Genomic DNA, 24,322 nt, shown 5'->3' with positions numbered 1-24,322 from the left:
CTGCAGAACTGGAAATTATTTATCTTTCCTTATTTAGAATCCATTCTATACCTTTGATCTTCCTTGTTACCTCCCTGTGATCTGAAAGGAGTTTGCCCTTACACAATATGAAAGCACAGTCTGTAAGACAGAAAATCCATTAATACTTCATAGCATGCTTGTTTAGTAAGGAAGTAGGTCATTGTAAATTCTGATGACCCTGAATAAAGAGAAAAAAAATGATGAGCCTGATCCTCAAGGCAAGCACAAATTAGCTGAAATGAAAAATCTGTGACCTGACCCATGCAATTTTGAGGTGAAGACTTAGAATGGTAGGCTTAACAAAATGCGCATGATTCTGTAGTTTATGAAGGAGGCTCAAAAAGATTGCTATGCATTTATTAGAGTGAAGTAAGATAAATAAATATGTTCATTTTTCATGTCAAAAATTAAAATGTGGAGGTCTGCTTGTATTAAAAATAATTCAAAAGGAGAAATAAGTGACTGCGTTAGGATTGTTTCCACGGGGCTGTTGCTTGTTGGGTTTATTATTATTATTGTTATTATTATTATTGTTGTTGTTATTATTATAATGCCAATTTAAGCGTTGGGAAGCTGAATCTTAAAAAGAAAAATTATGCTTCTATACCCATATTACTTGGGATGTGAGAAATGAAAATCAGTACTTAGGAGCAGGCAAAGAATCCTTCCTAGACTAGCAGGAATAATTTGATATTCTTTTTTTTTCTAAGATAACTGTATTTCTCTTCCAAAAAAATGTATCCACCAAAAAGACATATAAGTGGGCATGAATTCAAAAAAAGAAAAATTCAGTATATCTGAATGATAATACAGTTACTGTCTCATTAAATGCGTGCCAAAAGAAGGCAATGATAGTTGTGTAGCTACTGATAAGAGACTATTCAGAATGCCTTATGGATGTTGTGCCTCATCCTGACAAATTCAGTTCACAAAAGAGCAATAAGCAGTGTCTCAAAGGGGTGTTGTGTTTCAGTTATTAGAGTCTTCTCTTAACGAGAGTCCAAGACATGGATCAATGTAGAACTGTAGCATATATGACTTGAACCTTACACGTATTTCCTTGAACTCAGGCTTGCAGATCTGTTTATATTATAGATGCCAGATAGTTCACAGTATTTTTCAGGTAAAATTCATGGTATGTTCTGTGGAACTCAACATTTTAGCAGTGATTAAGTGTTTCCCATTATGTGAGGTCTTGAAAGTATTGGTATATGTATATATAATATACAAAATTACATATATTAAAATATATATACTATAGATAAATATATTTTTTCCCTCTTCCTACACATGTATAGTAGCAAATCAAAGGCTTTGAACTATGCTGTTGTGTTTCAGCTGTGGTTAGCGAGGGTTTTTGGTTAGGCTTCTGTGTAAGTACTTTCCATTTTAGTTCAGTGAGTCCAGCTGGAATTAAGCACATCTGAATATCGCAGGACCTTTTTAGAAGTCTGAACCCAAGTACAGAAGTCTTCTTTCTCTGCATTTTGTTTGTTCATCAACCTCATGCGCTCTACCATGAGGTGAGCAACAGACCATCAGGTTTGATTACTCATAGCTTAAAACACAGACCACATGATGAATGCAACGTTGCCTCTGAGAGTTAAGACTATCTGGAGGGGCAAGACAGGCTTAGACAAGCAAGTAGTATAAACACCTCCTACATAGATAGTCTTGAGGTTCAGTTTTCTTTTACTGTCATTTACAGGATTTTAGGGTGGGGGAGAAAGCAGAGCTAAGTGAGAGAGGGACAGTGCTAAACCCTAGTGTACATGGAAAAATAATCATTTATCTTTAAAACCCTAGATATTTGTAATAGTTGTTAAGTCTCTTGTACCCTTACATTTACAAGTAAGCTTTTGGAAAGAGAACAGCAAATATTAATAATACTCTATTATGGCAGTCAGCTTTGCCTATTCTGTTGTTTTGGGTGGTTTTGTTTTCCCCTTTCCTTATAGCATTGGATAAAAAAAAACTAAATCCAAAGCTATATTCAGTTACATAATTATTTTAAATGTCTGTGTTTTCTAAAGATAGAGCAGTGATAACATTTCATCAGTGCCAAAGTGCCATGGTACATTGCTTCAGGATTCAGAAGAGCTGACCTGTATCTTTGGCTTTGTCTCTTGAAGTCCTGCTGATTTATTTGAAGCCCTTTGAGGTATCATCTTTCTGCTATATGCCTTCATTTCTTCCATCACCTTATTGGTTAAATGCTGATTTTAATATTTACCTTCATACAGCTTGACCTCAAACATGCTATATAATGTTTGTAACATAGAATCATAGAATCATAGAATGGTTAGGGTTGGAAGGGACCTTCGAAGGTCATCTAGTCCAACCCCCCTGCAAGGAGCAGGGACATCTTTGACTAGATCAGGTTGCTCAGAGCCTCATCCACCATGCTGTAATGTTTTGTTTTGAGGAAGATTATTGCAAAGGAAAAGCTCAGATCTGGAGTAAAAAGAACACCTTGTATTTGGATGTATTCTCGTCTGCTCAACAGATCTGATGAATATCATTATTATGAATATCATTATTATTTTAAGATCTTTCATATGATACAGAAAAAATCATCCTGCTTCCTTAATGTTTTCTAAAAATCAATGTAACTTAATGCATTTCCTTATTGTGATATTGTTTGTTGTGTCTGTGTTGTCACTGTGGGGAATTTAATTACTTTTCACCTGGAACAGGAGGTGCATTGTATCATCGGTATGAGCTTGGAAATTAGCATAACTCTTACTTGTCCAGGGCCAGAAGGTGCCTTAGATCTTAAGTGTGCTGATCAAGCAGAAGTAAAGGCTGATGTATAAATGACAAAGCCAGAAGGAGCTGTGAGGATCATCTAGTGCCATAGGTTATAGTCTTGTATGGCTTAATTGAGTCAGGTTTCACTTGCGCTCTAGCAGTGACTCCCTCACTCTGAATCTTGGCCTACCGTGGGCCCACAATAGTTCCTGTGGATCACCATCTGTCTTTGCTATTCAACTTCTAGTTTAAAATAGCGTAAAATCTGGTTGCACAGACTATCTCTGACCATCTTAAATTTGCAAGACTGCATAACAAGTAGCCCTCTTGCCACAGTTGTCAAGACAAGCGGCTCCCACACAAAATGCCCTAGGAAGTCTGTCTTGCTGTCAGCAGCCACGAACTGACTTGTAGTCATTGAATCAGGGCCGGATTGATAAAGCAGACCAACCTGTGGTTGGTCTTAGATAACCTGTGAGAGGCTAGGGCCTTTCTGCCTTGTGAGCTGCATTTTGGTGGCCTTAGTTTTGAGAGGAGGAGTTGCTTTACTGACTTACTCAAAGGCAAGGCATGGGCTCTAGATGGTTCACGAGATGCATACAAAGTCAAGGAGGGGGAAGTGATTGGCAGAGGGAAGCAGAATCAGAGGAGTTGGAATAAAACAGTCTCCTGAGTTGCTCACTGCCAGACGTGACTGCAGTGTAAATAGGCTATTTCAATGTAAATGAGCTGTGACCAAATTTTCCAAGATACTTGTGCGCTTAAAAGCCACCTATGAATATTTTATAAAGTTATTTATTTCCATGTGAGCTCAGTACCTAGGCATTTTTAAAACAGATTTCTAGTTGCCTTGCCATAAACTGTGAACTTTTAGGAGCTGGTACTTCTAGCGTGGGACACACGACCAGCAGGTAGTGGTGCTGAGTGGGCCTTTTGGCCTGAAGGCTGACACAAGAAGAGGCTATTGGGCCTCTGAATAAAGGCTTACATTGAAATGATTGGTAACCAGGGGAAAAAAAAAGGTAAGAAATAATCCTAGGCAGCAGCCTGGGACCATTGCTGGGATCAATATTATATTCCTCACCAGGCAATTCTCATAAAGGTTTCTGGCATCCCCCCCAAGCAGTAAGTGTTGATGGTGATTGCCTTTGACAACCTTCGAAGCAGCACAAAAAGAAGAAAAGCAAAATCTGTTTCTGCTTTTCTGTCATGGAGGTTCTGAAGAGCCTTTCTGTATCCACTTTGACACCGCTATACCCATTCTTTAAAATTCAGATTGATTTGTTTCTCTTAACATCGAGGAAGCTTGATTCTTCCTTGTGAATGGATATTCCCAACAGAATTAAGGCTTGGAGATGTTTGCTATGATCATGCTGACCTTAACTAAAGACTAAATCACCATGTGTCAGGTAATGTCACGCACTATTTTGATAGTCCCCTCCTGCAATAGTTCCTCAAGAAAATAGCAACTGAGCACAGCATAGGCAAGCTAAAAGACATGTAATTAATTTGTTTCCAAAACATCTTTATTCAAATGTGATTTAAATTTGCTCAGTTGTAGAAACATTTCCCATGATATGATAGAAGCTCTTGTAACTACCATAAACACTCTAGATGGGAGACAAATCTGGAGTGTTTAATTTGTTTGTTTGTTTGTTTTAAACAGTAATAGCAAGCATGTCTCATCTAAAATGCAGCACATGAAACTTAGTCATTTGCCACCTACTCTCTCTTTTGTGTTTTTTTTCCCCCTGCAGTTCCTGTATTACATGCTATTTTGTACAGGCTGTAATTTCTTCCTTGCCTGGGGACCCACTCTGGCATGGGATCTGGGCAGATTGCCTGAGGATCACAGGAGGAGAAAGGGGAGGTCGCTGTGCTGTTGCAGCAGTGGAAAGGGCACTGTCCTTGTTGGGCATCACCTTGTCCAGCTCCCTTACCCTGCCAGCCAGCAGGCACCCCTCTGCTCCATCTCAGGATGCAGAGCAAGATGGTTGACAGCTCTGTAGTTTGTTAATTTTATTCTACTTTTCCTGTTGTGGATGTAAGGTCATTACTTTTCTTTAAAAAATAAGGACCTGTGGAAAAAAAAATATTATTTGATGGGGGTAGGAGATAATATTTTTGATATTTCAAATATCAAGCTACTACAACAATCTGATAATATCAAATGTAGACAGCATAAAAATTATTTATGTGCAACAAAGTGTTGCTTTTGGGAGACATTTAGAATCCAGGATTCATCCTACAGCTATGTCTATCACTGTAAGGCATTTTCTTAAACACGTCCGTAACAGTCTTGGCTTTTTTGTAACCACCTTGATCAGCATCGTGTTTCAATCTGAGCACTGTCTTTAAGGCAGTTGATTTGCTTTCAGTATTTCTCCCAAGTAGAAGTAATATAGAAGCTAATATAATTAATGAAATAATTTATGTATTTTAAAATTTCTTACTTTTTTTTATACTATGAGACAATTTCTCAATAATTCTAACAATTTTTTTCAATTGACATTGTTCTGTATATTTAGTTGCATTAATCTTTTTATTCCCTTTATTTTTTTTTTTTATCCATAGTGGACATTTTCAATGGACTTCCAGCAATCCTGCTATAGTTTTTTTTTTAGATGTGTTTTTAACCATATTAAATGATGATGTGTTCAGTTTTGCTTGAATTGACTACTGGTGCTTGTTTGGATTTATCCGTTGAGCATTTTCAAATTGACTATAATCATGTTGCTTGTGATGAGCTCTAAATTGAATATGAAATTAATGTTGAAAGACTGGTAGAGGATCATTTAAATATCAGATTAATATTACCTGCAATATAAAATAGCAGGTAAGCACACAAGGAACTTATGAAAGAATAGACTACTGAATAAAAGTTCATTAAACTCAGCTAAATCTTTTCTGAGATGCTTTTAGAATCAATTTTAATTTGCTTCTAATGCATAGTCATTAAATATATTAATGACCTATTCTAACTCTGTTTTTATTTCTTACTAGTTTAATTCCTGATAAGCTCTTTTTTGAGTTTTTTTTTTTTAAATCCTATTGTAAGTGCCATTCATTTAATCATTTTTTGAACACATAGCAATTATTCAGTAGCAAGAAATGTTGGAAAAGTGCTAGTAAAATTTACAGTATTTTAAAAGCATGGAGGAACTTACTATGTCTTTTTCAGCCTGGTTTGGCTATTGATTTTAAAAATCTGAATAAAACAATATTTGGCCCCCTCTCTTCTGATATTTAATAGCCGTGTGCCCATCACAAACACCAGATAATGTAATTTCCCTGCCTATAATCCACAGCTAAAACTATTGGAACCCAGCTAATATAATAGGTCCCTTTAAAACACACCTGACATCCCTTATTTTTACTTATTGAATGCCTGGATTATTTGTAAAGAAAGCAAAACGTAAAGGTATGTCATTTAGTAGCAGTACAACTTTGATACTGTGTGTAAACAAAGGTAATTTTACTCCAGGCTTACTTTCCAAAGTCTTATGGTTATTTTTGTAGGATAGGAAGGTAACACAAAGTTGAAGTGACCTGCAGGTGAAAAGTGACTGCGTGGTGTCTACATATACACAAACGCAATTTGCTACCTCAGTTCAACCTTCGTTTGGAAGACAACAATTAGTATTTTTTACCTCCAAAAAATTCTGGACAGAAACACTTTAAAGATTATGAGCTTTCAGGTATTACAGTGAAATCAAGACAAGTAATTCTGTAGTCTTTTGTAGCATTTTGCATTAGTCTATAAAAGATCCTTTTGAGCTTTAAATACAGGAAATTCCAAGGAAAAAGCATTTAGCTTTGTAGGGTTTGAGTTTGGTACATGCCTAACATACTTGGTGCAGAACTGCTGCATGTATTCTGTCAGATTGCTATTTTTTGTGGGTAAGAGGACTGAAAATATGGAGGCCAGTTTTGCATTTCTGTCATTGCCCAGCACAGTTTTGCTGTCCAGCAATGAGAGAGCAGCGTGTGGCGCAAACCTGAAAGAGTGCCATTTGCCCGGCTGTACTGCTGTAGAAGTTGGCTGATACACTGGATGAGTATGTTTTCATTAGCCTGGCATGGTGCATTATTACATCCTCACTTACACGTGTGTGTGAGGCCATATCTATAGTTCTTTGGTCTAAGGTGTCACAGGGCACCAGCTGGGTGAGATACTCCATGCTCGCTGTGGAGCAGCTTGCCCCAGCTGAAGAGCAGCCTGGCCACCAACCGCACTGGATGGGAGAAGATAAAGACCAGGAAAAACAGCTTTACTATGTCTGAGCACAGCTCTGTCTAGCTATCCTGTCACCAGCACAACAGCTAGGGAAAAATCCATATAAAACAACAATGTAAGAATATTGTAATTGTTTCCAAGCTTACTCCCCCAGCTCCTGGCAATTCCTAAGTAAGAGGTAGTATCTTTGTATTTAATAAAAGTTGGTCAATTATTCTTCAACAAATTTTCCAGTTGATTGAAGATTAATATAAACTTCAGCTTCCTCAGCATCACATGCCAAGGAACTGCACAGTTTATCTGTCCTGCCTGCCTGTTTCATTGATATCCTCTGCATCTTTTAGAGCAGTGAACGGTCAATCCCTGTGCACTCTGTGCTCTGTCCATCCAGGAGTGTGTTGGTCTTAATAATGTTCCCAAAATATTGTCCTTTCCCCAAGACAAATAGTGTTCCTCATGGCTCTTCTCTCCACACCTTTATTTTTTACCACTTTTGAGAGGGGTAGACCACCATTGGTGCGACCCACCACTCGGGGTATGATCATGTTGTGCTTCTACGCAGTGGCATATTGGGTTGACTGCTACCGGCTACATAAAGCACTTCCAAGCCTGGGTAGTTTCCAGTATGGCAGTAGTGGGATGGAGGCTAAACTACACGTCCCATCCTGGACTAACTCTTCTATAAGAGAGGGTTTTGTACACCTCAAACTACATTACCTGAAAACAAAAGTGGCTGACTGTGATATAGAGCTTCAGCTGTGTCCCAGAGAGGATAACAGCATCCCAGCATTTTCTCTGTGACATCCCAAAGGACATCTGAGAGGAAAATTACAGTGAGGGGAGTGGTAATAGGACTGAGAGTTACCTGCACTGGAGCATGTGATATAATTTGGGAAGAGCTGCTAGGACACTTAATGCTGTAACGCGCTGGCAGTGATAAGTGACCACTGCTTTACTGTTGAGTTTTGTGTCCTTGGTCGAAGAACTACATTTTCTAAGGCTTTAAACTTTGGGTTTTGGTTTTATAATTTTGTGGTTAGCAATTTGCCATACCGATCTGCCTTTAAAGGATATGTACTATGTGACACACCAGTGTCTCTCAGCTATCAGTCACGCTCTTTAGCTGCAGACTGTGCAACTAATTTGTAGTTTCTGTCTTTTAGTGTACGGCAGCGCAGCTCATTGTTTGCTAAAATGATGTTTTGTTTAAGCTTTTACCAAACTAATAAAATAATGCTTTTTAAGCTGGATGTGTTTTGATTACGATGAAACACCCATTATTCATAAATTAGTACTTTATATATGATTTGCTTCTTAGGATTTTAAGGTTTCTTCACAGGAGTATTAACTGTTCGATCATTAAAAAAATATTTAGGATTAGATAGGTATGGTATTTTTTGGTAGTTTTAGAATTTTCTCTTTTCAGATTTTAAATAGATCATTTGTTTTCCCAAACTAAATGTAGCATTTATAATGTCTAAATATATTTTTTTTATATAGTAATATTAACTCTATTGTTTGCAAACATAGCATAAGTTACTGCAGTTACATGGAAATTAGTGGAAGATTTGATGACTGTATTAGTCATTTTATGCCATGTTTCAAAAAAAAAACCCACAACATATTCTGTAATTTGGCCTTCTTAGGGAAATAAGTCTGAAGGTACAAAAATCAACTTTCCTAGTAGTTAGCACTGATGTTAATCAAAACTCCAGTTTGCTGAAGTTCCCAATCTTATATAATCTGTACAGTTTAGCAGATGAGTTTATACTTAGTAATACTTAAGTTTATAAACTTTTAGATTTTTACCAACATATGGGTATGTAATGAAAATTATATTTTCATAGAATCATAGAATGGTTTGGGTTGGAAGGGACCTTCAAAGGTCATCTAGGCCAATCCCCCTGCAAGGAGCAGGGACACCTTTGACTAGATCAGGTTGCTCAGATTTGCTTATGTATGCTGAAGCTTATATTTATGCTTATAGTTTAGCAAAGTAAAACAATTTATTGTACAAGTTCATGCACAGGTATATCTTGTTATTCATCAAAGCATATATGAAAGCAATAATTGAAGCCTAAGTTTGGGGACATTGGTGAATTCTAGAAATGATGATGTAGAGGCAACTCTTAAGCATGAATCCATGTGAAATGCTCCCAGTGTTACAATAACTGGAAATTATGTTTTAAAAACTATTAATGCTTCAATGCACTTTTATTCAATAAATAAAAGATACTTGTATGGATGAAATTTGATGTATTAATTGACCAGAATATTCCTGCTGATGTATCTATGCTATAGAAGGTGAACAGAGACTGTTCACATTGTGTCCTATTCCTGACTTAGCATGCTATTTTAATGTGTAGCAAATAGAAATATATCTCATGAATTCACTCTTCCCTGTCATTGTTTGTTTGTGAAGCACAGATTATGTTTCCAATAATGAATCCAATGAACTTGCTTGAAAATCTTGAAGGCAGTGAACTGAAACTCTTGGGTGAATGGTATTCTTTTAATGAAAACAGAGTGAATTGAATTGCTTTTTTTTTTTTTCAGAGTAACATGTGAAGTGGTTTATACTGCCAGCACAATGCTGTGTTTGAGTCTTAGAAAATGGTGCAAGAACAACCTGCGACTCTCTGAACATTATCATTCAAAGATCTTACAACTTGTTTCTTATGGATAGTCAAAATCATTTGTCCTTGTCATTCTGGCTCATGGCTTTCTTCAGAAGCTCTGTGGTGCTCGCCTTAGGGCTCAAAAGGCCTGAGCTCTTTGAAAGGGAGCAGATAAGGGACAAAGCAGTAGGGTTGGGGCCTCACTGCCCAGATCCCAGTCCCATGGCACCTGAGCAAGGCAAGGCCAGAGATAGTAACTGGGTTCAGCCAAGACTCAAGATCATAAGGCAAAATCATGGCCAGGAGACAGGTGTGAAGTCAAGACACATAAGGAAGTCAGTCTGTAGGTCAGGATCATGTCCAGCAATTGCTGGGCACTTCTACAGTGACAAGGCAAGGCTGAGGTCAAGTCAGTCCACAGGTTGAAGGCCAGATCAAGGGAGTCTGTGGTCAGGCAGAGCTGAGCTGGACACCAGGATCCCCCCCGACACAGCTCAGGCAGGAGCCAAAAGCCCTGGCTGTGCTTAAATAGATATGCTGGGCTTGTGGATGTAGGTGGAAGCTCCAGGTGAAGCAGGTAAGGACTGTTAGGGTTTACAAGTGTGCTCAAGGCCCTGGCACATCCACTGCCCTCTCCTCATCCACAAAGCTAGTAATTTAATTACATAAGGCTGTCAGGTTGTTCAGTTATGATTTCCCCTTCATAACTCTATTCTGGCTAATCCCAGTCACCTTTTCCTTCATAGCGTCAGAAATGGCTTCTAGGAGGATTTGCACTATCGCCTTCCCAGGTATCAAGGTAAAGTTATCTTCCTTGAAGATCGTAGAATCACAGAATGGTTTTGGTTGTAAGAGACCTTAAACATCATATAGTTTCAACCCCCTTGTCATGGGCAGGGACACCTTCCGCTAGACCTGGTTGCTCAAAGCCACATTCAACTTTGCCTTGAACACTTCCAGGAATGGGGCATCCACAGCTTCTCTGGGCAACCTCTTCCAGTGCCTCATTACCTTCATAGTGAAAATTTTCTTCCTTATATCTAGCCTAAATCTACCCTCTTTCAGTTTAAAGCCATTACCTCTTGTTGTATCACAACAGGCCCTTCACAAAAATACCCTCTCCATACCCTCTCCAGCTTTCTTGTAGGCCCCTTTAGATTTTGGAAGGCTACTGGAAGGTGTCCCCAGAGCCTTCTCTTTTCCAGGCTGAACAACCGCAACTCTCTCAGCCTTTCTTCATAGGAGAGGTGCTCCAGCCCTCTGATCATCTTTGTGGCCCTCCTCTGGACTTGTTCCCACAGGTCCATGTCCTTCTTACATTGGGGGCTCCAAAGCTGGATGCGGTACTCCAGGTGGGGTCTCACCAGAGCAGAGTAGGGGGGCAAATCAACTCCCTTGACCTGCTAGACATGTTTCTTTTGATGCAGCCCAGGTTGCGGTTGGCTTTCTGGGCTGCAAACGCACATTGCTGGCTCATGTTGAGCTTCTCGTCCACCAGTATGCTCAAGTCCTTCTCCTCAGGGCTGCTCTCAATCCATTCTCCGCCCAGCCTGTTTTTGTGCCTGGGATTGCCACGACCCAGGTGCAGGACCTTGCACTTGGCCTGGTTGAACTTCATGAGGTTTGCATGGGCCCACCTTTCCGTCCTGTCAAGGTCCCTCTGGATGGCATCCCTCCCCGCCAGCATGTTGACAGCACCACGCAGCTTGGCTTATCAAGCTTGCTGAGGATGCACTCGATCCCACTGTCCATGTTGCCAGCAAAGATGTTAAACAGGGTCACTCCCAATACCGACCCCTGAGGAACGCCACTCATCATTGATCTCCACTTGAACATTGAGCTGTTGACCACAACTCTTTGAGCGATGCCATTCAGCCAATTCCTTATCCTCTGAGTGGTCCATAGGAGTGAACATTTACTTTCTTCCAGATCTCAAGAACCTCCCCTGATCACTATGAGCTTTCAAAGATAATTGAGAGTGGCCTTGTAGTGATATCAGCAAGCTCTCTCAGCTCTTGTGATTGCATCCCATCATGTTCTTGGATTGGACCTTCAAATGGAGTTCTACTGAAGTTTCTAACAACCGAATGAGAAAATAGTATGCTGGATCTTTTGCATCTGAGACTATCTCCAATCATTCTGATTTAGAAAAGACAAAGAAAAATGAATCTTGATCTGGATTATATGGTCTGCAAATGTGGAGAGAATATAAATCAAAACCAATTTTTGATGTGGAAATGGCAGATTGCTTTTGGAAAAAAACATTTTGTTAACAAGAGGGAACCACATTCATCCCTGATATAACACTGCTGATTTTTTTGTGGTGGTGTTGTAGGTAAGATACTGGCTCAGAATGCTTCTCTACAACTAATGAAATTCCTTTTCTGTGGTAAACTCTTGCTAAAAAAGAGAGCACTTCAATTTTATTACCTTCTCTCTTTATGATGAAGTCAGATACTGAAGGACATTTTCATATTATCTGAGAGACTGTAGTTTCCCAAACCAGAATGAGATGAAAGAAAGAATACGGAGATTTTGTTGGAGGAAAAAATATTTTTTCCAGGAAATAATCTCTGAGGTTCTGTAGCAGTGCTTGTACAGCTAGTGTGCACTCTCTTAATGTGTTTTCTGCAAACATTTTCCTGTTATTTGGAAGGCAATAAGTATGTTCAGCACAGTGCTAACTACAGAAACATCTATACACATTTGTAACTGCAGTGGGGATACGTCTGCCCTCAGTGACACAGGCAATGTTGGCAGCTCCACAAAACAACAGCAAAAAAAAGCATACAACTGTTTTCTTTGTCAGCCTATGAAGATTCTTTCAGAGTAGGAACAGGACAAGAGTAACAAATATTTATTTTCTGTCAAGCATAAATTTATTTTCTGTTCATTGATATTTTACTTTGCATCTGGGTCTCCATTTGCCTTGCTTAAGATGGCTGCCTCAGGCAATTTTGTTCCTCTGTTAGCACTGATTCAGGATTCTAGGACTGATTCGGTCTCTCAAACTTGTTTTCAGCGCTGCCCAGCTAGCTGTCGCTAATAGCCGTTACTCTTGCTGCTGCTTGCTTTTAGAGAAGAGTGCCTTGTAAAGGACCACCTTGAAGCAATTCACTGTCCACCTTTGTGTTACCTCCACAAACACTATCTACACTATCCGCACAGTGCAAACGCAGACATCTTTCTTGTACTACAGAAGTGGACAAGTGGAGATGGAGGAAGATGAAGCAGTCTATAGGGAGACAAAAGAAAATAACAACTTTGAATGTATACACAACAGCCAACAAAAGAAACCCCGGAGCAACAAACTAAAAAGTCTAAACAAAGTGACTGAGTTAAGGAGCACGAGCAAAACTCAAAGCAGGAATTTTTAAGCCTTGAGCAGAGGAAGCAAAGTTCCTTATTTATTGCAATCCTCTTCTGGCACTTTAAGCCCTTACTCATTTTGTCCTTCTTCTGGCATTTTAAGCAATAAGGTGTTGGGATGTATTCTGTTGTGTGACCCTTACATGAGGCTCCTCTCATGCTGGCTTGGGGCCAGCATTTAAAAAGCTCTCCTGTGAGCTGCTGGCGGTATTCTTTCTCATGCTTTTGCTTCATGAAGGTGTGACAGCAGGGGCCAAACTTTTATTTGTGCTTTTGCAAAAGCCAGGCCTACTGGTGTTACCCATCTAAGTGGCCATTCAGAGTTTAATTCTGGTTTGCCTAGTGAATCCTACCTGGTCATTTTGAAGTCTTCTGTTACAGTGTCTGTAGCAGTTTGCCATGAACTCTGTTGTTTGGAGTCTCGACACAGTCCTGAAACATAGAATCGTAGAATCATAGAATGGTTAGAGTTGGAAGGGACCTTCAAAGGTCATCTATGCAAGGTATCCTGCAAGGAGCAGGGGCAGTGTTCATCAAGTTTATGTGTGGAAAAAAAAGGGAGAAAACATGTCAGTTTTTGTTATGATCTGGCAGCACATAACACACTGAATAGGCCATTGTACTAGCCTCCTATGACACCACTACCTAAATACTAAGTTCTTCAACTTTGTGTATGGATATCTGAGCTGCATTTGTTTCCAGACTGTCTCAGAAAGCTGCTTAGAGAGAAGTTCTGTGCAGAGCGATAAACTTGTGCTGGAATGAGTTTGGGAGAGATGGAAGGGCTTAGGTTAGCCTGTGTTGTTTTTTCAGTATCCTACAGCTTGTAGAAATGTCTAACAACAATATTAAATGGGAGTGGGGAAGGAAAGGAGTCAGTTCATGTGTTCTTCAGAGCCATTGGATAACTGCTGGTTCCTAGCTGTGATTTTACGGCTTCCTCAAAAAAGGGTAGTAGATCAAAACCCTTTTACTGCAGAAGGTGGTGAATAACGAGGTAGCAGAGTCTGCTGATCAGACTGGGATATTCAAAGCAGAGATAATGAATGCCTATTGTAGAGAGCTGAGAAACTCTTACATGAACTTGTTTAACTGGTGAGTAAAACAAAGCAGGGACTCTTCTCCAGCCCCAGTGGTGAGCATGACTAGTGTCCATACACTTAAATTCATCTGAGATAAATGTGAGGAGAAATAAGGAAGGAAAAATTAACTTAATGTGTATGTGGCTTTACAGATTTGGGAAACTGTGTTTAAGAGATTGTCTTACATAACTGAAAAGCAAACTAAACCTGCCATTGCAGTTGATGCTGAGAACTGCTTCCCTGAGACAGCACATGACGTCGCAACATGTGGGTGCTCCAGCACCCTTCTCTGATTGAGAAGGGGTGGTGTGTGAGAGGTGCTGCTTCAGGTCTTTTTTAGTGTAGTATTACTTTATATCTTCATGATGTATTGTCAGATCTTTCTAATGGCATGCAGTAATGTTGAAAGGTAGGTTGCAGGGTGAAACTTACTTTACTGAAAAGATAACTTGTATTAGCAATTGAAAGTGGTGGGTTTTAAGTAGGAATTTTCCTTTTGTAAGTGATTATTTTTCTAGTGGAGATTAAAAACTGTAGGCATTCTACAGAGTAAAAAGTCAAATGTCAAATGCACTTTCTATGCTGTTAATGTTGCTGCTTAGGAGCACCTGTGGTGTAATTTTTCTACTAGCTTAGAACATGCTAGGTTCTAAACAGACATCTCTTATAAACACAGGCAGGAGGTGAAAAACAATAGAGAAGATAAATTGTTTCTTAATTATTTGTTGCTACATGTACATCAGATTTCATAAAAATAGATGATATTTTCATGTGGTTACTTCTGCTTTATCCATAGCATCCCAATACTATTTCAATTGAATTTGGGAATGAAGTCAGAAAATAATAGATATAATAATAATATGACTGCAGTCATGTGGAAATTGGAATATTCTTTCCTTCATAGTACTGGTAACTTCTCTTTGTATGTAGGAAGGCCTGTCAGTTTTCACAAAGCATTATGATGTATTTCAATAACAGACTCACAGCTTGCTTTTCTAAAATATGTAGAAATGCAGTATGCAAACTGTAAACCAGTCTGTAAGAAATGTGTTAAATGCAAAACCTGCTAATAAGGCAGAGCTGTAGGTAATAATAGACAATGTTATCATGGAAACAGCATTATTGCCAGTTAGTGGACTTGTATTTGTCTTCTTGTTCATAATATTAAACTCATTTGATCATTAAAATACATTCTTTGGAAGGGAAGACACTGTCATCTTCACTGCCAGAATTTAATTTTCTCTCTGTGCATTCACAACCTGAAATCTGCTTCTTGTGTACTGCACAGAATTTGTAGGTTCATCCGTAAAGCAAAACCTCTAGAGGATATTTTGAACCCAGGATGGAGTAAACTAAAATATGAGCAATAAAGGTATTTAAAAATCTGTCAGAAAATGGTAATATGGAAATTAATTTTTTACTTTAAATATTACATAATCATAAACATTTCTAAATTGTAATTCAGTTAAAATAACATTTATCTTAGATACACAATGGCCTGACTATAAAAGAGCTTATGGAGCTGTCGCAGTTCACCTTGTGCCTTGTGCCTGTTGTGGCTGCAGTTTTTACTGCTGGAAAAAGCCATTCTGCTGATTAGCGATGATCTGGCATGCTTTATTAGCAGTTTTAGAACCTATTTGCTCCACTGAAGTTCATCAGCCAAAGTGAAAACATTGCATCTGTGCAAATGTTTTTTAAAGTGTTGCAAAATACCTTTGTATGCAGTTACACAGATCAGATAGGAGTTTGAGGAACATATAGCTAAAATTATATCATTTATATTAGATACCATCTAGAGCCATGGCAGTGAACCAAAGCAATCTCACCTTTCTTGCATGCTCAGTCCTTCAAGCAGTTCTAGAAAATCTGTAAGGCCATTTGATATCCAGGTTATAAAAATAGTCAGGGAGGACAAGGCCATCGTAGAGAAACAATTTCTGTAACCCTGTATAGTGAAGAAGAAACTGAAGAAATTCCCATATTAAAATCCTTCTCAGAGGGAAGGGGGAGGCAGGGCATATATAGACTGTTCTGAAATAGATCTTGATTCCTGAAGACTATAAGGTAGCAAATGAGAAAATAAACATTAAAAAAGCGTTTCTAGAAAGGGTCGGGGAAACTGTAGATCTGTTAATTTAGTGTCTTCATGAGGCAAAAAATGAAGCTGTAAGAACAGAGAATGGGACAAATGCATCCTAGCTTGAAAGAAGTAAAGGGAAGTCTTTCCTTAAAAATGCCTTGAAGATCTCTGAAGGCATCAACAAACGTGGATGAGACTGATTTAATTGATAGCTCTACCTGGATTTTGAAAAGGCCTTTGAAAGAGTCCTTTGCCCAAGACTTTTCAGTGAATTGAGTAATTGGGAGGGAAGATCCATGCATGGGTAAATAGTTTTTTAAAAGACAAAGATCAGAAGGTAGGAGTGAGTGGTACGTTCTTATGTTCAGGCATCAAGAATAGAATAAGTGGGGAAGTACGAAAAATATCTCTTCCCTGAACAAGAACCTCCATTTGTTTAATCATTGCTCTCAGCTAGTTTAAGAGTGATCACCTATTTCTAATAATGCTGTCTAGTATTTTAGGTGTCTATAATGTATATATAGACACCTAATGTATAATGTATAATCCCATATAGGAATGTGAGGTACTGTGCTAACTTTTGAGGTATTAGAATAAATCCCCACAAACCATGTGATTTAGAAAAAACTGGTTCACAGTGCCCAACGTGGTTCACACTAAGGCTTTGGAATAGAAAGCCTGACCTAACTAATGACATCTTGGAAGTTTTGAGGCATGAAGGAGAGAAAATGGCATCTTTTGTGTTAAGATGAATTGAGCTGGTGGCAGCAGCATGAGGAACTTTTACTATTTACTTCATTCCTTTCTGAATGTAAGCCAAATTAAGTACTTCCTTTGTCCTGACATACCGACTCTTGATAGCATTTACCTGACACCAGAAAATTGAACGTAAAATTTCCTGAAAGTATATTTTCCTGTTAAATGCCTTCCAATTGAGAATTAACCCAAATACTGACTGGAAATCTCAATGTAGTTCAAAATGTTAACCAAGGTTTTAAAAACATTACAAACACATATTAGAGTGTCATCATTAAAAACTTTGTCTCTAAGGACATTCTGGAATCAGCTTAATCCAATTCTGTAGGTCATCACTTTCCTCAGTTATACACCACTATTGTTCTCCCTTCTGCTCCGTATCATTCTTCGCAAAGTACACACCCAAAGACCATTGTTTCATAGCACAGGCTGCCAAATTATGAAAAATTGAAACAAGTTTGTCGTGGTCATCAGACAAGTAGAAGAAATACTTGAGGAATATTTCCTATTAAAAAGCTTACCCTGTTCATTATGAATACTTATAGAGAAAAATATTACCTAAGTAAAACATGCTTGTATAAATCATAATTTCATTTAGTTGGAGATTATAATAATACTATTTCAAAATGTCTAATTACTGTTGTCTATCATTTAGATTAAAACATTAATTGCCAACAGGTTGCAATGCAATAGAAAAATTATATTGAATATGTGTTCTTACTGTAATTTATTCATGTAACACTAAACTGTCCATTGACTTAAATTTTGTTATATATTGATAACTGAGAGTACATAGCATATGTAATATGCAGTGCAGTTACACTCAATATAAACTACAGTGGTTGGGGAAGAAAGCTGAAGTCGTTGTTACAGATTTCATTTCCAGTTAGGCATGCCAGAATTTAGAACATTAATAAAGAACACATATGTGATTATCAGTTCATTTATCTCTTTGTTCTGCCTTGTCCTGGTAGCTTTTGAACCTGTTGATTAATTTCTGTAAAGCTTGCCAGAAGAGGAGATGTTTAGAGATATATAATTTATGAAGAAATTTCTTGAAGGCTGGTAGATAATGATATGAAATAAATAGTACAGGAGAGATAGCCTAGTAATACCCCTGCTGAGGGAAAGGAAGGAGAAATCTACTGTTACGCATTTAACTTGGCAGTGTATTGCTCGTCATGTAAGTAAATATATTTATATTACAAATTTTGGTCTTTTTTTAAAAGAGCGAAGCAGATTAATTTCTTGGAAAAGACTGAGGGTATCTCAAAAATCAAATATGGGATGATTTCTGTAATACAGAAAAGATTGACATATTACCCCATAGTTTTGGGGGGGGGCTGTTTTTTGGTTTTTTTTTTTTTGTTTGGTTGGTTTTTTTAAAATAAATTGTTTACATTTTATGGTATTAAATGTCATTTTTTTAAATAGCACTCTGGTACTCTTTCCTGTATCAGATCCAGGGCCTAAAAATGAATCTGAGTCTTTTTGGGATAACATTTTAGTTTTCAAGATGCATGAGAGCATCAGTTGTTAACAGATTCTGCTTCCAAAATTCAAGCCAAACCTAAAGTTACTGTTAGTTTTACCGAAATATATATCTGAATAGGTTCAAATTTTTTGTTTGTTTCAATTAATTGTATTTCCAAATGTGTTTGAGCAGTAAAGAAATAAAACGGTCCCAGAGGCACGTGTAAACCCAAAAAGACCTCTATGCAGGCAGTAAGGGGAATGCCGGTTCCTTCTGATTGAAGAGAGTGTGAGTTCCCCTCTGGCAAAAAATTATTTTAGGTTAAATATATGAAGAGTCATTAATTAGAGTCAATTATATTGATTATGTGTATTACACAGAAGTGATCTAAAGGGACCATAACTCTGATTCTTGTTTCTGCTGTGTTTTTCCTGGTTTTGATTCAAGAGCTTACAGTTTGTGATCCATTTTCATCTCCACTGGCATATAGATAGGCTCTGTGTATGCACAGAGCTGAATAAAATAAATCCAGTCATTCCACAGAACAGCCTGGAGCTATGAGAAACTTCAGTCTGTAATAATGATAAAAAGAAAATCACATTGAATAAACTAGATATTACAGAAAAGGAATATCTTGCTGGGGTCCACAATGCTCTGATTGCAAAAGCTGCAAAAAGAATTACACATATAAATTAGAAGATAGAATCACAATTTCTTGGCTTGTAAAATGACATGAATTCCCCTTCCACAAATGGACTTTGTACCAAGTTTATTTTAGCACTGAAAATATGAAGCAGCTTACTGATGTCTAGAATAATGAGCATTTCAAATTCTTTTTTTTTTTATTCTCAGTTATTTTGAGAAATCTTAGGTTGTTGGTTCTTTTTTATGTTTTCTTTTTTAATTGGGTTGTTTCTTGCAAAATTGCAATTTGTTTTTGTACTTATCTTTCTGAAAAATATATGAGATTCTCCTTGATACAGACAAAAGGTCTGAGGATAGTGGAGCTTCCTGTTTGTTCTCTTCATCTGTAGTGTATTCTTATTGTGGCCTTCTGAGTATTTAAGGATTCAAATACCTTTTATGTTTCAGAGTATTAAATATAATGTTACACTAATTAAAGAAATTTATTTTTACTCTTAATTCCTGAGGAAGTAAGTCTGCAGTTGCCCATATTCTGTCCTTCAATCTGTCATGTCCTGTACCCAAATAATTTTAATTCATGAACTTTTACCATCAGCTCTGAAACAGAAGTAGAAATCAAAAAGATTGCTACATTCCTTTATGAAAGACAAGAGCTTTCATGATAGAGACCCCAACTTAGTGATCTCACTTAGACGAATATGGGAAAAGGCCAGCTATTACACTGTGTAACAGCAGCTGATGTACCAACTACCACTTGATCACTAGTTTTAGGCTAGCTATAATAGTCTTTGGCCTGTTTGAAAAGCTTAAAGTACAGTATAAGTAAGGAAATAAGAATAAGTAAGGCAAAAGGATACAAATCCATAGGAATCCAGACTTCATTAATCTTGTTACTCCCCAAACTGCTTGGTTTTGAAGCAGCAATTGCCATATGGGCAAACCATCTCCTGTTTTCAATTCTGTCATCCTTCTTGTGAGCTATCACATAGCTATAGATATTGCTGACACTGAAATGTATTAAAATGTTGGAACTCCTGACTTTGGACCTCCATAGGTCTGGAAATGTGGGAGAAAAAAAGTCAACATTGTATGACTGGCGACAGCTCCGTGGGCAAGAGAGTTGCATGGAATAGCTGGAGAACCTTCTGAACACAAGTACTTAAAATAATGGTATTTGGCATAGTACATGGTAGCCATGCGAATGACTCATTTACATGGTTGCTAAGCATTTAATTTTTAAATGCAGCTTTTCAGTTTCTACCCAATGTTCTCTCTAGCTGAATATTGTCTGAGTCTAAAACTGTACAGGTTCCAAAGAAGTATAGACTTGTTCCTTAGCTTGGCTAGTCACACCACAAAACATCAAATGAAAGATCAAATAGGGGAAGAGACAATTCATCTTTGCAGAGCTAGAGAATTTGCACCTTGGCAGGGAAACAAGAATTATTTTCTCTCTCATTAATTTCCAGGCAGATGTTATAAATTATAGCCTTTCTTGCCCATCCCTCAGCTTCCATTTCCTCAGCTTTCTTATGCAGAAGAAAAGTGGAATCTAACTGTTAAAAAAAATTATTAATTGTTTGTGCTGGGTAAAAATTCCTTTCATGCAAGAATTGCAGGAAGGATCTGTATAGTATCCTAAAAGAAAGAAATGCAACAAAATAACTCATAAACTGGAGGGTTTCCATGTTGGAAAACTCAGTGGAGAACTCTGATGCTTATATGCAGTATTTGAACAGCATTTACTAAGATATTTAACAAATTATTTATGCTTCAGTTCAGAATCAGCAGCTTATATTATAATTCTTTTATTTTTATATAGCATAGTACTTCCTTGTATACATATACCTTTGTAGGCAGCTTTCATCGGTTGAACTTCTATATAATGCACTACATTCTGTTGAGAAACTCAGTGAACTCGGTACTCTCTTGAGAAATTAGTCATAGCTACTTAACTTTGTCTTCATTTGCTTTTAAATACAGTCTATTTTCATAGTTAAGCACTAGACATCAGATTACTTTATATTCAGTGATACTGAAAAATACATGAGCCTGAATGTAAAAACATAATTTAGACAATGCCCCATTGCCTGGAAGTGCATACAGTTTTCAGTAGGTCAAAAGAGATGGGAGAGATCAGGCATTATAATAATCCTTAAGTGATTAGAGGTACAAGCTGGTACTTGGAGTACCCAAAGATATTTCCCGGTGGTATCTTGCTGTTCCTTGCCTAATTCGTGACTCATATTTAGATCACCTTCTGTAGACATTGAATTTATTCATTGATTAAGCAGAAACTTCACCACAGTGTACACTTAATGGATATATCTAAAGCGGTGCAGATAGCCCAGGAGATGGACTTGCCTCTCCACTGATGGTACAGAGAGATTAGAACTTCTGCTGTGTGACTTGGTGCTTCCATACGGTGGGTGAACTGAGTGGGAGCTTACTAGAGTTTATGTATACTGTGCTTTGGGTTTTTTTTTTTTCCATACAGTGTCTGTTTGTAAAGGAGATGAACTAGGTTCATGCAACACTGTCTTTGAGGTCACTCTGGTCTTTTTCTGCTGCTGAGTTACCATTGCTAGTTGGTAAAAAGTAACCCTTTTCCACAGCTCAGGCTTGTCCTTCTTGGCAGAAGGAGGACAAGCCATCCTTCTGTCCTGTGTAGTTTGTTCAGGTGCCCCCTACTTTCCTTATAGTGGTTCTTGGCTGCAGTTTTATCTGCACAGTTGATCAGAGCTCTCACAGCAAGATGCAGAGTTTCTTACCAGAAGATCCACCACATCTTTTCTTATTACCCAACATTCATCTTGGGAGGAGGGAGGCAGGGATGGAGAGGGAGTAAAAAAAAAATGTTAACAAAAAGAGGGAAAGAGAAAGAGGTGCAGAGTCCTAGCCTAGAAAAATGACAAGGTGGAAGACTGGTCTGACTCAGGATTTCATTCCAAGTGCTTCAGTCCACGTAGGCTTTGCAGCATGAGGTCTTCTCAAAGCAGGTCCCTGAACAGGAGGAACTTTTTATACGATTGCGTACTGATTAGAGTACTTGCTTAGGAACTGGGAAGCTCAGGTTTTTTGGGTTTTTTTTGGACTGAGGAAAACTTTAAAACTATTCCTTCTGGGAGAAAGCCTATGAGACTTTAGAGCAAACCTGGGATGGAGCTCGTCTCCAACTCATATGTTGAAACTGGACCACAGTTCAGAAGAAAATGCAAGACTTAGGAGAAGAGACATGCTCAGCAAGAAGTATATGCGTTTATTTTGTTTAACAATGTTAATTGCATTTTCCAGTGAACAGTCTATTAAGAATATGTATTTCACTCAATAACTCTTCAGTGACAAATACAGAAATATCCACTCAAGTTAGACTACATGAAAGCAAAAAATCTGTTGGTCTGAGTTAGAAACCGGTTCACCCATTTCTTGGAACTTTTTTTCTAAGTTAATAACCTAGTGACACGTTTCTGAATGAACTTCATGCTAGCCAAAAGAATTAACAATGTTTTGAGCACAGTTTCTATCTACATATTCACTTACACGCTTATGTGTTACATCTGCAGTAAGTATGGCAATGGCTGAGCGATCCGAGTTGTCTTTGAACAGCCTAATTCACGTACTGGAAGCCAGCACAGAGTTTCATGTGGGCTGAATTACTCCATTGAGAATCTGAAAAGCCTAGTTAATTAGCTTCCTTGCCTGTCAGTCACTTGTTTCCATCTATTTTCTCACTTCAGCTAGTTCAGTCATAAAACTGTAATCTGTTTTTCTATGGCTGTGAAGATGATACTCATAATTTACTCCTCCATCTACCCATCACAGTATTTTTTAAAATTTATTTTGATTGATTATATTCCTGAAGTTTTGTTTTAAATAGTCTATAGCTTTATGAAGCTGGACAACACATTTAGGTAAGGTTGTGTGTGACTTTTCAATGACGATCCATAGAGATTATGACAACACACTGTTGATTTCAGTTCAATTCAGTGTTCATTTTGTTACTAAGCTTTCCCACTGCGCATCTGAGAATTTTCTATGCCCAGCAATTTTTATTTTCAGGCATTTGTTCTCATTTTGTAATTTCATTTCAAAAACCAGCGATGATAGACAGTTGAAACACCCTACCCCTGCACTGTAATCTGTCACACAAGATCTTTGTTCACTAATCTGTGTCCGCTAAGAGTACCGTGATGTTGCTGAAATCAAAGCATAATCAAGTAGTTGTGATTTACAATTAAATATAAATGTATTTTGAGTTCAAAAGTTTTTCTGTACGCTGTCATCTCATGTCTTTTTTAATTATTGGTTGTTGTGAAATGTTTCATTTAAACTTTCTGATCCCTCTACTTCATAACAGAGGTTCTTTGGAGAAAGCGAGATATGTAGATTTTTCTTCTTGTTTTTACATTTATGTATTTTAGAACATTTTAAGAACTCAGACGTTGCTTGTAGAAACATTATAATGCCATGATCTTAAAGTTCTAGGGAAAGAAAAAAATTTCACCAAATTGAAAACGTCAGTCCTTTTTGTGGCAAAGGTCTGTAGTTTCCACATTTAGCTTTGTGGAACCATGAGAGGGGAGATGTCAGATGTGTCACAGATGGAGGAACAAGTATTGCCTGTAATGATGTTATAATTTGTGAGGAAAATAAAAGCATTTCTTTAAAACTTTCATTTAAAGTGTGCATTTACAAAAGGAGCATTAAAACTCCATGATTTTTTTTTTGTTAATAAAATGTATTTCTCAAGGAGATGGATTTCTGTTAATAGGACAATTTGTCTCTTCTCCCTGAACCACTGTAGCAGGCTGTTGGACTTTTTTTTCTGACATCTCTGGCTCTTTCACTACTAGCCATTCACAAAAGATTGCCTGGTACATAGGTACACCAAAATCAACCAGTGAATGATCACTGGAGAAATCCATCGTAAACCTCATTATTAGATTAACTGGAGAATTAATGAAATTTTAGCCTCCTTTCTTCCTCCTTCCCTTCCAGACCATAAGTACTATGACATCATGTAGTACTTGTAATCCAGGCTATATGATACACTGGGGCCTTATGGACAGAGACCCATTCTGATCAAATTGCAACTGTATCTCAACTTCAGTTGCCTTTTAATATTATTTTTTTAAAATTTAATTAAGAATTGATTCCATTACTGTGTTTCTTTTGCTCGGAGTGAGTGAGCTAGGATGAGTAAATGTGTCTCTTTTTTTTTGCAGCAATAAATTGGGAATGGTTGAAAGTGCTAGCATCACCACACTGTATTCTGCCCTTTTCAGA

General features: G+C 37.8%; 1 protein-coding gene across 1 annotated transcript in view; it reads left to right on the top strand.

Moving 5' to 3' along the window:
* The window catches only part of ADCY2 (adenylate cyclase 2), a 225,742-nt gene that overhangs the window by 85,504 nt on the left and 115,916 nt on the right, over window positions 1-24,322 (top strand). The gene's annotated exons all lie outside the window — the stretch shown is intronic.

This window comes from Chlamydotis macqueenii, chromosome 2 (assembly GCF_036417535.1).
Source record: "Chlamydotis macqueenii isolate bChlMac1 chromosome 2, bChlMac1.mat, whole genome shotgun sequence".
In the NCBI taxonomy this organism is placed as follows: domain Eukaryota; kingdom Metazoa; phylum Chordata; class Aves; order Otidiformes; family Otididae; genus Chlamydotis; species Chlamydotis macqueenii.
Note: the sequence above shows the minus strand (reverse complement) of the source record. Positions and strands in the feature narration are given on the sequence as shown.